Genomic DNA, 12813 nt, shown 5'->3' with positions numbered 1-12813 from the left:
ATTTTACATATACCTGACTTCCAGTTTACTGAATGTGTGTGTTTTCTTCCTCCCTGCCCAGCGCTGTCATTCGTGGGATGCTGGAAGCAGCTGGGAAAGCAGCAGGAATGCCAGCTGCCACCCAGGGTCAAGGGCCTTGTGGGGTCTGTTTCTGCCCACAGCTGGCTGAAATACCCCATGCTGGAGAGCAGGGAGACACCAAAAAAGCTCTGGTACATATGGGCTGTGCTTTCTGCTTACACAGACTAGATAAGCAAGCACCAAGACAGAATATGGCATTTTTCTTTTAATGACTGAAGTTTAAATGTCAATGCTTTGAAACATAAAACAAACACTGGGGGGAGGTAACTTTCTGCATGGCAACGCACATGTTGGAAAAACTTTGGGCTTGTGAGCAAATAGCATGTGCTTATTTGCAAGACCACAAACACTGACACGCGCCTGCAAGCTGCTGCTCCGTCTGGGCCCAGAGCTGTAAGGGGCAGAGCTCTGTTGCTCTGGCATCGTAGGAATTTTTTCCCTTTTTTTGGTCTCCTGTGTGCTCAGTTTCCCATGGCACCTTCTGGGTTGCGGCTTCTGTGACCACTCTGCTTGGGATTCATCTTCTCCCCGCAGAAACAGAAAAATGAAATGAAATGAAATTATATTCTTTGCCGAAGTTTTGTTAATCTGCAGAGGGAGCCAGACAGGAAATTTGTACATTGGTCCTCACTGACACTGCAAATAGTATAAACTCCTTATTTCCTCCACAGCTGGCTGGAAGCTCAGCCCCTTCGACACAATGAGGGGAAATGTAATTTTCTGTTTGTTGTGTTGTGGGAGGTTCTCATTTTTACAGCTGCCGTTGGACTCCTTCTACTTTTTATAAAGGGCTCTTGTTTCTCCTCATATGCAGGTTAGCTTCCGAAAAATAAACCTTTGGAGGATCTGCCGCACGGACCCCAGCCCTCTCAACCGTGCTCACGGTGGGCATTGCCTATGGAAAGAGATGACGAGCCATCAGCCCGGGGTGCACCTCGTGCCCCAGCCCTCCTCCCCCCTGCTTCCCAGCGCAGCCAGCCCCCAGGGACCCCTCTGAAAGTTGACTGAAAACAATAACATTGGTAACAGCTGATCTGGATGCGCCTCAAATATTTGCCCCATGATACAAACACTTGTGGTTATCCCACGAACCATCCTCCAGACAAATGTTTTGAATTATCTGTTTCCAGGAACGAGCTCTCGGGAATGGCCCGGAGCAGCTCTCCCAAACATGTTAGCTACCTCGAGCCAGGCAGGTAGCTCTGCCACACAGGTAAAACCCTGCCCTCGTACCCTGACGGAGCTGCCTGCTCGCCCACCTTTCCACAGGGACGCGGGCAGGACGGAGCGGGCAGCGAGGACAGGGCCGTGGCCCGCTGGGACGATGCACGGTGGAGGCCCCGGCTCTGCGCAGGCTGCTGCTGGGCACCCAGCAGGGGCAGGACCCGGCGGGCTGCAGTCCCAGGCGCTGTGCCGGGGTGCCAGAGGCAGGGAGCTGTGCAGTTTCTGATGGCATCCCACGGGACGGGCATCCTTGCAGGTTCTGACGGTCTCCCGGGTCTGTTCCCGTGTTATCCCTGGGACGTGACAGTGTCTCGTTATCAAACCTCTCCCTACGGGAAACTTCCCCCACAGCGGAGTTTGGTCCGGCTCTCATAATCATCACACCTAGGCTCCAGTCTGCAGGCTGTTAACAGCAGCCCAAATTAACAAAGTAAGTCCTTAGTGCCTTACAATAATAACCTTGGTTAATAAAACTGGGGAAGTATATACTCACAATAAGGCTGCTATGTATATATAAAGGCAAGATTAATAAACCATTGTCGAGCCCGGGCTAAGTCAATAAAGGGGAACTGATTGGAAGCCAGGACAGCAGGCAGGTAATCATTAATCCGTATGTGTGATATTGAGTTTAAAGACCAGATGTTACTTGAAACCCGTGCAGATGCATGGGGTGTCTGGGAGGGCACCGCAGCCGCTGTTACCTTACACCCCTGCATACAGAGCAGGAAGAGCTGCATTCTTTGTGATTAACCCAGCTTGAACTTTGAAATCCGAATCCCAAATATTTGCAAGAAAATTGCAACTAAGACAAAGGATTGGGGTTTGAAAGGTCCTTTGGTTCTACAGTGTGGGACAAGCTTCCTACGGGGTTTGGGGCAAGACCCTTCACCTCCTGGGACCTCACTTTCCCATGTTCAGAGTACGACTCTTCCCCAAACATATTTCCTTTGCATGTCTTATTTCCAGGGGGAATTAGTACTGGAGTTTTAGAAGAGAAAATCAAGACAGCAAAACTAAGAAATACCAAGCCCTAAACCTAAAAGTCTGGGAGAGTTTTCACTTATTTCAAAGAAGAAGAGCACAGCTGGTCACAAAAGTAGCAAACATTTCTGAGTTCAAAAGAAGTCTTTGCCTAAACACCTGGGTAGTGCTTTGTTACTTACCCAGCTCATACTCACAATTATTGTATGAGAAGGCACCATGTTTCCAGGAATCGTAACTTCACACCTGTAAATTTCATATGGGGAGAAAGAAGGTCTTATATTCTGAGGGCTTCAACAGAGCCATTTTCCTCAGGATTGGCTGGCCAGTAAAATAATGCCCTTTCCTTTCCTCATCCCAGAGCAATCACCAGGGTCCCCAGAGGACAGGGAGAGTGAGGGCTGCGGTGCCCTGGGTGATGTGATCACCCGAAGGTGCAGCGTGCCCACCCCGCAGGTGGAGAAAGTCCCGGCACAGGCTCCCGCAGACCAACCCCACCGGCACCCCTTGCTTATGAAAGTCGCAGCCAGAGCAGACTACTTATTTTACCCTTGCAAAAGTGCTTTAACTTAAGAACAAAATATTGTTTTACCCTCTGCCTTGCTGCTCAGCGTAACTCCAGTGTTAGCTTCCATAACTATAACAAACCTCCTAAGCAAACAGGTTTTAAGCTCTGCTTCCAAACCAGGCTAGATAAGGAGCAAGCAAGCTCAATTAAGTGCAGTGGCCAATTCATTGCCCCGTCCTCTGCCTCCACTCCCCCCGACCCTTGAGAGACAGGGCTTAGTCTTTCCACTTTACAGCTCACCCTGAACTGAGTAAATAGGGTATTTGACTCCTCATTTGCATGGATATTTTAATTGCTTGGAGCCAATAAAAAGTCTCTGCAATGTTTAAAGCTGTGGAGTTTTGAGTGGATCATTTCCCCAGAGGAGGGTGAACATAGCCCTGCTGTGGCTGCAAGCAGCTCCAGAGTTCCCAGCTGTGTCACCTGTGTGACAAACAGGGGTGAAGAAGTCAATTTTGCAAGGTGGCAACAGCTGGTCAGACTCTTTCCAAGGTGAGGGCGAGTCTCCCCATCATGTCTCCAAAGAGCACAGGCCTGGCGGCAAGCAGAGCTGGCGGGAGGGGAGGGAGGTGATGGAAACTTCCCAGGGGAGGGTTATTAAAGAGACTGAACAGGCTCTGGTACATCCAAGCACAAGTAACCGTAGCAATGTCAGGCCCAAGTGCCCTGTTTTGTCTCATGACAGCACCTTCGCAAACATCTCAAACATTTGTTTTCCTTTGTGCAGCCTCACATGCCACCACCCAGCACCAACAAATACAAGCTCCTCACTCATTAAGCACGGCCTTATGAGGAAATACTGTTACAATGAACTGCAGCTCAAGCTTGGCATGAAGATAAAAATGAACACAGGAATAGCAGGCAAGCAAAAGCGCATGCAGAATAGAAGTTGGAAGGAGAAGCAGGGCCAGGAACAATTGCAATGCCTTCCAGGAGCCCCATGGGATAAAGAAGCCTTCAGATACTGAGAAATTCAGGAGACCTCTTAGGAAGAACTTGCTGTGGAGTTAGTAAAAGCTGTTTTAGGACTCTTTGGACTGAGATGGCCATCAAAAATGAGCAGGTAAATTTTTTGCTGAGATGCAGTGGACTGTGTTGCTGCTGTAGTACCACCTTCACCAAAAGGACCTGCTGTGCCACAGCTCAGGGCCTGTCCTGTGGGACAGGAGCCTTGCAGAGCTCACATGAAATGTGAGGCCAGTAAGCCTGAGCCCTTGGATATATGCATCTGCTCTGCTTGGCGTCTGAACAGGCCTGACTCCAGAGAACAGGTGCTTAGCATGCTCCAAAGTTCACATCTTTTGAAACACATCCCCACTAGTCATCCCAAAACACTAATGGTTTTGCACATCCTGGCCTCAAGTCTCAGTCTTCTCAGCAGACTAATGCCAAGGACAGCAAGGCTGGCTGAGAGAAGCAGCTGATGAGGACATCGTGCAGACCCAAAGCCATGGATTTCATTGAGTTTAAGGGCAGAAGATCACCAAACTGCCTGCAGATTAGACATTTAGCCAGTAAAGTTTTGCCCAGTTACTTGTCACTTGAGCCCCTAGGCACAAATTAGGCATAAGCACTCAAAACCTCAGGGAACGGAGCTACTAATTGCCATCAGCAAAGAGCAGGATTGACCCTGCTAACAGCCACACCCAATTGCTCCGCCAAAATCTCCTAGTAGGGGAACCAGGCAATGTCATCCCGGTGTGGGGAAAAAAAGCTTCACTGTAGCCCCAAATTAGACATCAGGTATGTAGATAAGGAAGATGGGGAATTCTCTGTCCATTTCACATCCCGCCTTCTCAAGACTTACAAGGTTTTCCCCACCCTTGTGTTGTGCTGTGGATCCCTCCCAACAATCCTCTAGAAGTGCAGACAAGGAAAATGTATTGCACCGATCCTACCAGGGCCTCGTTGGAGAAGAACAACTCCTTCCCTATTTCTCTTTGATGGACCTCCAGGAGACCCTGGTAGGTCCAAGACTTCCTTAAGCCCCTATTTTGCTCCAGCTTGATGTTGAGCTCCTGCTAAGGCCCTGAGAGCTGCTGCTGGAGTGATGACCTCAGCCCTTGTCTGAGCCATCGCTTGCCAAGCCCGTGCATCCCACCCTGGGGGTGTCATCAGTATTTATCTCCGTTTCCATTGGCAAAGAGTGATTGGTTTGAAGGAAAGGGAAGCTGAGCTGCCCACGCCATCTGTGGGACTGTCCATCAGCTGTGGGGGTCACAGTCTCATACCTGCACAGGAGCACGGGGGTTGTCTTGGGCCTGGCCACCAACAGGCACTCTCCTGGAGACCTCCCCGTGCCCCAGGCCTCTCGTGGTTGTAGACTTGGCAGCTGGCACAAGCTGGCCCCCGTGCACGTCTATCCCTAAATATTATGTTTTTCAGGGTGTTGGGTTTAGCTGTTGTATTTGGCAGGTTTCCTTCATTGCCTTTAGCAGCAACAACTTACTGATAGGAAGGAAAATTTGAGGACATTAGCGGCTTATTCCAGCTCCCCTACTTTGTCTCTTACACACACACATGCCACCCTCTTACCACCATGCCAAGAAATGGGGCCAGCCGGTAAGGATTGGTGCTCAGGGCAGTATATACCTGTATATTCCTCCTTGCAGAACATTTCCAGGATCAGACTTCCTCTCTGTGTTTTGGTTTCTGGATAATGTTCACCAACTTCTTGATAGCATGAGATGTGGGGTAGATCAAGAGGTTCAGATTTCTCTGTTGGGAGACATGTACAGAGTTTTTCTCCTTCTTAACACTGCAGGCTGGCATTTCAAAACTCCCTCTTAAATGCTGAAAAAGTAGCTACTCTCTCATCAGAGTTCAGATCCTGTGTGCTGCCTGTCTGTAAGGACCTCAGTGGATATAATGGTTGCTCCCTGCCAATTTCTGAAAAACTTGGTCTTATTTCTACAGCTACTTTTGAATGTTTCAGCCACACAAATACATGGTCAGAAGAAAGAAGAAATGGAAGCTGGAGGGAGGTGGGAAGAGAAGGAGAGAGGAGATTCATCTCTTCTTCCTAACACAGTTTTTTGATCTGCAAATAGGAGTTGTTACCCCAGCATTAGGATTTGGGCTGAAGGTTTATGGCAAAGACATGTAAAACCCCTCCCCTACTCTGAGGAAAACATGCGTAAGTGGAAATAAATACATAAAATTCAACTGAGACATCAGATGCTTACCAAGGCCACCCAGTGAGTTGGCTTTTATTCTAGACCATCTTTCTGTTCTATATTTATGCATGTCTTTCACTGCGGAGTGCTTGGCTTGAAGGGGGACCAGGACCTACCACTGCTATGCCAATGGTGAAGTGAGGCCTCCTGTGCCCCTCATGGTGGAATACGTAGCGGAGGAAAGCTCTTTGGCAGGGCTGATTTCTGAACACAGGGGATGGGCTTCATCTTACTCAATACTAGCTGCTGGAAGGTAACTTATGAGCAACGAGTCCTTCCTATTTGCATTCCCACTAGAGCAAGTGAAGAAAAATGGAAGAAGAGGAATCATTTACCCTGGATCTTCATGACCTGGGACCTCTTGGGATGTGAGATGAATCCCACCCTGAGGAGCTTTGCGGGTTTCGGTCCAGTTTACTGAGAGCAGGAGTGCAGGCCAGCCCTTGTCCCTCAGTTTGTTCTACAGACCTTGCCTTGCCTTTTGGGAGCTCCCAGTGTAGCCAAAACCAATGTCATCTCCTAGGATTTACTCTGAAAACGGGGGGCTGTACACAAGGGCTATTTATTCCTAATCCCTGGTGCGGCTTTACAGCAGCAGGGGGCTGAGTCCCCTACCAGGACCATTGCCTGTTGTGCACTGTGCATGCTCTGGAGTTCAGCTGCAGAGACATCCAGCTCCCCTGTTTATGCTGCAGCTGCCTCCCAAACACCATTTGAGGATCCAGGCGAGACGAGCACTTCTTGTACTGCATGCAATATATACAAATTACAGGATAATTTCTGTCTCCAGGAATTCACAGTCTAAATTAAGACAAGACTGCAGCAAGAGATGTCACGAGAATTGGCAACAGGAAGAAAGGAGGATGGGAAATAGGAACCTTGCTACAATCTCAACCTTCTTTTAGCACACTGCCTTTTGTTTAAAGCAAACTTTTCTGTTTTCTGGAATGATGTCCCAGCACATTCCACTTCTCTCCTGTTTATCTCTGTCGGTATCTGGTGCTTATATTGCATTTCTAGATACATAATGCATCAACTTCACATATGGTATTAATAAGCAGTGGGTATCTGCACAGAGTGGTCGCAAAGAGCATCTGACTGATTGCATTGCAGAAAGACGCCTGGAACTGGGGTTGTTTTCCCAGATGAACATAGGCAGGACATATCTGAGACCATTTTTTTCCCCATTCCTTCTCATCACATACATATTTTCAGGACTCAAAGTCTGGACAAGCTGAACATCACGATGTCAACCAAGGGAAGATGTAAATCTCCTTAAGTAATTTTTAATGAAAAAAAATATTGAGTTACTCTGAGTGCCATGGTTTCTGGGTGGCTGGCTTTAACTTTAGCAATCCATACTTAAAGGGAAATTTTACAGTCTTAATATATTCCAGATGCTCTCCTAGTCCCAGATGAAAGCTCTGTTGTCGTTTACTGTTAATATTTTTGTCAGCAGTAGAATTTTATTGTAATACCCCATCTTATTTGTAGTCACTATTAGTCACGATAGAAACTTCCTCTACAAGTAATCCCCGGGTCACTCCTTGAGTGTCCTGTCTCACTCTATTTAATTAAAAACCATTAACTGCTAGTTGTGTCCAAGACTTGTCTATATAATGCATGTATACAATGACTTTTTACCTGATGAAAAACATTTGCTTCTAGCAGTTAGACTAAAAAAAAATGCAGTTATACTCTACAGTAACAATAGTTGGCTTTATAGCAGCTCTCCGGTGGAATAAAAACAAGAGATTTGCTTTGAAAATAAACCTCCATGAACTTGGATCGACAACAAGGGACAGGAAGGTTTACTGCAAAAACAAGAAATGTATTTCACGCTGTTAAACTTTGATCAGATGTTAGTTTCTCACAAGAAGAATAGTATTTAAACATGGCAATTTTGATCCTCTGTAGTGACCAATGGTCTGATAACAGAGGGAAGGGGATTTGGGTGAACACAAGAGAGAGCAGATTATCAAAGTACAAGTCCTCTGGATGGACATCTGAGGACCTTCTTTGTTCAATGAGGAGCAGCTAGAGTAAAAAAAAAGTCACTACCTTGTGGGCTCCATATGGTATTCAGTTAGTATGCAATTGGAAGATGCTCTGTTATTTTTTTTCTCACCACTGTCTCTGAAGATTAATCTGGATTTTGAAAAATCAAGTCTCATGGCTCCTGCTTTTGGTTCACTACCCGGTGACACACATGCTCCCCATGCTGTGGCCAACTCTTGGGCCAGCTCCTCAGCACCAGCAGCAGGGTTCTGCTCTTTGGAAAAAAAGTCTTCCCTGGCTAGAGCGGTGGCAGGGATTAAATTTGCTGCTTCCTGAGGTGCTGCATGGGGACTTGACAAGGATGAAGCATGTCGTTTAGTCCTGGGCTGTATTATCAACATGAACACACTAGGCTATGAGCCACACCAATAGTGATCTCTCTGACACATGGGACATTCCCACGTTGGATCCCATGAGGGAAATGTTTTACAACATGATGGGAGCCTGTGCAACTATACTGAGGCAACGGAAAGTGGTTGCTGGTTTTGAGTGAAGTCTCTGCTGGGCAGCACAACTCCAGGCTGTGGCGTTGCCACCACAGCCCTTTCTGTTTCCTGATGCAGCCTTGCAGATGCAGCCGGTCAGTGGTGGAGCGGATGAACCAGCTGTGTCAGACAGGTGGAATCTGGGCAAGGCTGTAGGATGGTGCGCAGTGGGACCCGGCTGTGCAAGTCTTGCACACACATTCTACATGTGATTTGGCTGGGAAAACTATCACTGAGATGTCCAAGACTGCGGACGCCCTATTCTGTCTTAATTCTGACAAACCCTGGTGATGCTGAACCTCACCAAGATGAAGCAAGGGCCTTCTAAAACGACTTATCTTTGCACCCTGCTGTGATGTCCAGCAGCTGAACATCTCCTAAGAAGGAGATGGCTACTGGAGTCCTGTACCCCGATTTACTAAACGGTGTTTATGCCATAATTAGTGCCTTTAAGTCTTGACTAGAATCTGGTTTTGCTCAGCGACGGACGAATTATATTCCAGAAGGGTTCCTACTCCACAAACCTAAAACCAGAAGAATATCTAGAAACCTATTAAGTATTGGGGAGTATGGGCTCTGTGTTGAACTCCATACCCAGAAATCCCACTGCAAACAGGAGCCGTAACTTGCTAATTTAAAGCTGACTCTGGAATACGCTATGTCAACTGCAGCTGGGGCATAAACCTGTAAGAAAATTGGGATGTAGACATCTTATTTAAAGCCATGGATGAATTTATCCATGAAAGGTGCAAGATGCTGGCAGGGGGGAAAGGAAATACTGTCTATACAAGCAGGACTTTGTTGAAGGAGTCTAATTGGACTGGAACTCCCGTATTTGCTCTGCCCTCTTGTCACAACCCAGACTGGACAGACCAGGGAGTCGTGTTTAATTCGAAATTCCCTCAGGCTAAATTAAGGTGAAACGACACCAAACGATCAGTTAAAGATTTTATTTATGACAGAAGCAAACTGAACGGGGGAGGCATGGTAGTAGGTGGCAGGGTTTCTCACAACAGGAATTAGCATAAGACTACTTCTGTAAACCGCGTAACCATATACATCGATTCAGGGAATAAGGAGATCCCTCCCGTTGGGTCACGAGGTTCAGAGCAGACCCCCTTGCTTTCCAGACTCCTCCTCGGAGAAGGGTCTGGTGGTGGCTGGATGCACTCTAGTCTCAGACTTGGTCAACGGTTTACGTCTTGAAACGGATGAGGTGTAGGGATTGTGGAAAAGGAAAAGGAAAGAAAGAAGAAGACAGAGAGAGAAAGGAAGAGAGAAAGATTTCACCGGTCCTGGGTCCAGCGTTGGTCCAGTCAGCCGAGGGGTCCAGTCCCGGTGGGCTTCTGCACCCGGGGCTTCAGTGTGTGTCCTTTTATCATCCTTGCCCCTCCTTCGGGTGGGCACCCGAACTCATCAGGCTAATGAGCAGTTTGGGAGCCTTTGGGTTTGTGGAGTAACTTCTCCTTCCCTGCAGACGTGGCCATTGTTTGATCTTTGTACCAGAACAGCTTATCTGAACAGGGAGCTGTGCACCCTCCAGCACGCCCTCCCCCTCCTGTTGCTGGTGTCTGAGCTGATGGGCTTTTCACCTTGGTTCCTGGCTGTGCAGGGTTTGTCTTTAAGCAGAACTTGCCCCACCACAATGTTTGAGACATTAACTCTTTCAGTCTCTCACACCTCTGTGTCTCACCTTCTGGTTTTGGTTGTGGGACACACATGCTACTACGAAACCCCAGGGATATGGCTAGAAACATAACAAGATTTATTCCAAAGTCTTTGTTTATACCATCTGGATGAATTTGGGCAAGTGCAGATACCTAAAGGGACGTGAAGGCAGGTAATAAATGCCCAAGGCCTCTGGTCTTTGGGTGTCTTATCTTCTTGTGCAGTCTTTTGGCACCTCAGGGTGTAATCAAAGCTTTTTTTTTTAACCTTTTCAAAAATTTCCTTTTAAGTTTACAAACATGCTTAGAGCAAGATTTAAAGTGCAAGCTAAAAAAATATTAGGGAGATAATTATTATCCAGAGGCAGCATTCAGATTACAGCAATAATGAGATAAAGGTTTGTCAGGTTTCTTCTGTCCTGTAGCTGTAGCTGTGGTTGTATCTTCATGAAGTGGCCAGCAGAAAAGCACTCTCCATTCAGCTGAGCTCTTCACTGTGTGAAGCTATTCACAAGAACATAATGGAATCGTGACCGAAGAAAGGAAGAGGAGGATATTCTGCAGCTATATAGCATATAATGAGCCTTCGTATCATAGAGGCTTAAAAAGGTCACAGCTCATCTGAATGTCACTGAGACACTCGCGTACTGTTTCTGAATTTTCTTTTGTACACCAGTACTGTGTGCTGCTAGCAATATCAGTGAACCACATCTAATTATGGATAGTGCAAATATATCTGCTAATGTTAGGCTACTGAGTGAATTTCAGAAAGACATTAATTGGAAGGGAATAGACCCCAGTAAGTTGACTGTGCCTTATATATACCCTTCTTTCACTGTGGCACTATTACCATCATCCAGGTGGTGTTATCACATGTGAGCACAAAATCTCCTGCAATGCCTGCACTGAGAGATGAATGATGACTGACAATACAAAACAGGCATGGCAGCAAATTCTGAAGCAGCCGCTGATCCTTCCTGATGTTTGTGGTTAAGATGGTCATTGGAAAACCTCATCTCTGGCTATGTGGAAATTGCTCATCAGTGTTTACTACTGACGTAAAATCCAGCAGACTACTGAGCCATTCTCTGACACTGAAAAAATGACACCACTGCTGGATACTATATATTACACCGTCTTTGAACCCTTTATGGCTTGAGTCGCACTGATATTTTTGAAGAGAGGAACGTTCCAGCTAGTTGAAACCTGTTATGATAATCTTTCTTTTCTTTGTTACTTTCTACAAGCCCCGTGTCTGTAAGCCATAGGCTGATAACCACCTGTACTTACTTGGCACTGCAGTTGGCATACATTGTGATTTGCAATGTATTAGGGGTGAGCCAGGAGAAATATCAGACTTTACTGGATGCAGGTCAACTAACTGGCTGAATTACACATGGTCTGATGGTTAGCATCATCTCATGGTACATTCATGGACCATTAATCAGCAGTCCCATATACCAGCTTTCTCTTGCTCTTCTACTTTCTTTTCATTCTGATGTTTGGGGTGTTTTTTCCCCCTTTAGTTTCTTATGGGATCTCTTTTCCTGAGCTGTGGTCTTAATTTCCTCTTATCCTCTCATGCTTCCTTTTTCCTGTCTTTTGATCTTTCTACCATGCCCCCCCAGCCCCCCAGCCCACAACTCCCTGGACCACCCTCGGACCCCTCACCCTCGGTTCCCCAGATACAGGCTGGGCTGACTCTGGCTGTCAACAAGCAAATACCTGTTGTAGCTGCTGTGGAGGTTCATATTTGGTAACACAGTGGTTGGTACTGCAGCCCGTATTGGTTGGAAATAAGACACAAATGTGGAACAATTCTTTGTTCAATGGGGCAGTCAGAGGCACTGTATTTCCATTAGACATGATGCATTTTCCTCTTAAGTATACATTCCTACTGCCCTTCATTACATAATTCAGGTCTTCTTGTTTAAGATAGCACTTACAGACAGTTTTAGTCCATGTTTTTTTTCTAATCAATTCATAAAACTCTCTGTATGTAGAGCTCTGCCCCAGCTTGTTTAGACAAGGAAAATATTCTTTCCATTCCTGCATATGAAGAGGGAAAAGGCATAATAACTCAATGCATTTTAACAAATTGAAGAATATGACTCTGAAAATAGAGCTTAGACCACTTCCTAGTACAATTCTCCTTAAACATGCACAACCTCCTTGGTAATTCACTTTCAACTTTTTGTCAACATTTTTTCCATGAAAGTGGTTGAATTGATTAATGAAATTTTGTTTGCTGAAATAAAAAAGTAGAGTCAGGTATTTGAAAGCTAATATATACATGGAATGACACTGCTTTTCATCTTTCTGTCTTGCCATTATACTTTAAAAATAAGAATTAAATACAAGATGAAAGAATTTGCTGGCAATTTTTGGTCTCTGTTCCTTCTACATGTTGTGAAAAACATGGCAGTTCACTAATAGTTCTTCAAGAGCCTCTCCTGTAGTACCTACAATAAGCCCAATGACAACTGTTGCTACTCCTAATTATCCATAGAAAATGGTTTCTTCACTCATTTTCAGCAGTGCAAAGTTCTTTTGTCTATCTTTGAGGGCATGTC

General features: G+C 46.1%; 1 long non-coding RNA gene across 14 annotated transcripts in view; it reads left to right on the top strand.

Annotated features, from left to right (window-relative positions):
* LOC126037654 (uncharacterized) overlaps window positions 1-12563 on the top strand; it is a 48339-nt gene extending 35776 nt beyond the window's left edge. For 13 of the 14 annotated variants that reach the window (XR_007505793.1, XR_007505786.1, XR_007505790.1 and 10 more), the window contains 2 exons: window positions 896-1735; window positions 3582-12563. This is a non-coding gene — a long non-coding RNA (uncharacterized LOC126037654). Of the gene's footprint in view, window positions 1-61; window positions 213-895; window positions 1736-3581 lie in introns of all 14 variants that reach the window. The other variant, XR_007505792.1, reaches the window with a different exon arrangement.
* Window positions 12564-12813: the final 250 nt, after the last annotated feature.

The sequence above is a fragment of the Accipiter gentilis genome, chromosome 4 (assembly GCF_929443795.1).
Source record: "Accipiter gentilis chromosome 4, bAccGen1.1, whole genome shotgun sequence".
NCBI lineage: Eukaryota > Metazoa > Chordata > Aves > Accipitriformes > Accipitridae > Astur > Astur gentilis.
This window is presented reverse-complemented; position numbering and strand designations above follow the sequence as displayed.